The sequence below is a fragment of the Arachis stenosperma genome, chromosome 3 (genome assembly GCF_014773155.1).
Source record: "Arachis stenosperma cultivar V10309 chromosome 3, arast.V10309.gnm1.PFL2, whole genome shotgun sequence".
NCBI classification, from domain to species: domain Eukaryota; kingdom Viridiplantae; phylum Streptophyta; class Magnoliopsida; order Fabales; family Fabaceae; genus Arachis; species Arachis stenosperma.
The window spans coordinates 10,455,017-10,456,315 of record NC_080379.1 but is presented as its reverse complement, the minus strand read 5'-3'; the positions used below and the strand labels follow the sequence as shown (position 1 = coordinate 10,456,315).

At 42.2% G+C, this 1,299-nt stretch overlaps 1 non-coding gene across 1 annotated transcript; it reads right to left on the bottom strand.

Annotated features, from left to right (window-relative positions):
- Positions 1-319: 319 nt before the first annotated feature.
- Positions 320-427, bottom strand: LOC130972582 (small nucleolar RNA R71). Its single transcript, XR_009083742.1, has one exon. It is a non-coding gene; the product is annotated as a small nucleolar RNA R71 (small nucleolar RNA).
- Between the last annotated feature and the right edge of the window lie 872 nt (positions 428-1,299).

The window sequence follows — 1,299 nt, the reverse complement described above, 5'->3', positions numbered from 1 at the left end:
AAGCATCTCTATCCCTGCCATTGGAGCAAACAACTTTGAGCTTAAGCCTCAATTAGTTTCTCTAATGCAACAGAATTGCAAGTTTCATGAACTTCCATTGGAAGATCCTCATCAGTTTTTAGCTGAATTCTTGCAAATCTGTGACACTGTCAAGACTAATGGGGTAGACCCTGAGGTCTACAGACTTATGCTATTCCCTTTTGCTGTAAGAGACAGAGCTAGGACATGGTTGGACTCACAACCTAAAGAAAGCCTGGACTCATGGGAAAAGCTAGTCAATGCCTTCTTGGCAAAGTTCTTTCCACCTCAAAAATTGAGTAAGCTTAGAGTGGAAGTCCAAACCTTCAGACAGAAGGATGGAGAATCCCTCTATGAAGCTTGGGAAAGATACAAACAATTGATCAGAAAATGTCCTTCTGACATGCTTTCTGAATGGAGCATCATAGGTATTTTCTATGATGGTCTCTCTGGACTATCCAAGATGTCTTTGGATAGCTCTGCTGGAGGATCTCTTCATTTGAAGAAGACGCCTACAGAAGCTCAAGAGCTAATTGAAATGGTTGCAAATAACCAATTCATGTACACTTCTGAAAGGAATCCTGTGAACAATGGGACCAATCAGAAGAAAGGAGTTCTTGAGATTGATACTCTGAATGCCATTTTGGCTCAGAACAAGATATTGACTCAACAAGTCAATTTGATTTCTCAAAGTCTGTCTGGAATGCAAAATGCACCAAGCAGTACTAAGGATGCTTCATCTGAAGAAGAAGCCTATGATCCTGAGAACCCTTCAATGGAAGAGGTGAATTACCTAGGAGAACCCTATGGAAACACCTATAATTCTTCATGGAAAAATCAAGAGAAACATCAACAAGGTTTCAACAACAATAATGGTGGAAGAAACAGGTTTAGCAATGGCAAGCCTTTTCCATCATCTTCTCAGCAACAGACAGAGAATTCTAAGCAGAACCCCTCTGACTTAGCAACTATGGTCTCTGATCTAATCAAAACCACTCAAAGTTTCATGACTGAAACAAGGTCCTCCATTAGGAATTTGGAGGCACAAGTGGGACAGCTGAGCAAGAAAGTTACTGAACTCCCTCCTAGTACTCTCCCAAGCAACACAGAAGAAAATCCAAAAGGAGAGTGCAAGGCCATCAACATGGCCGAATTTGGAGAGGAAGGAGAGGAAGTGAACGCCACTGAGGAAGACCTCAGTGGGCGTGCACTAGCCTCCAATGAGTTCCCCAATGAGGAACCATGGGAATCTGAGGCTCAAAATGAGACCATAGAAATTCC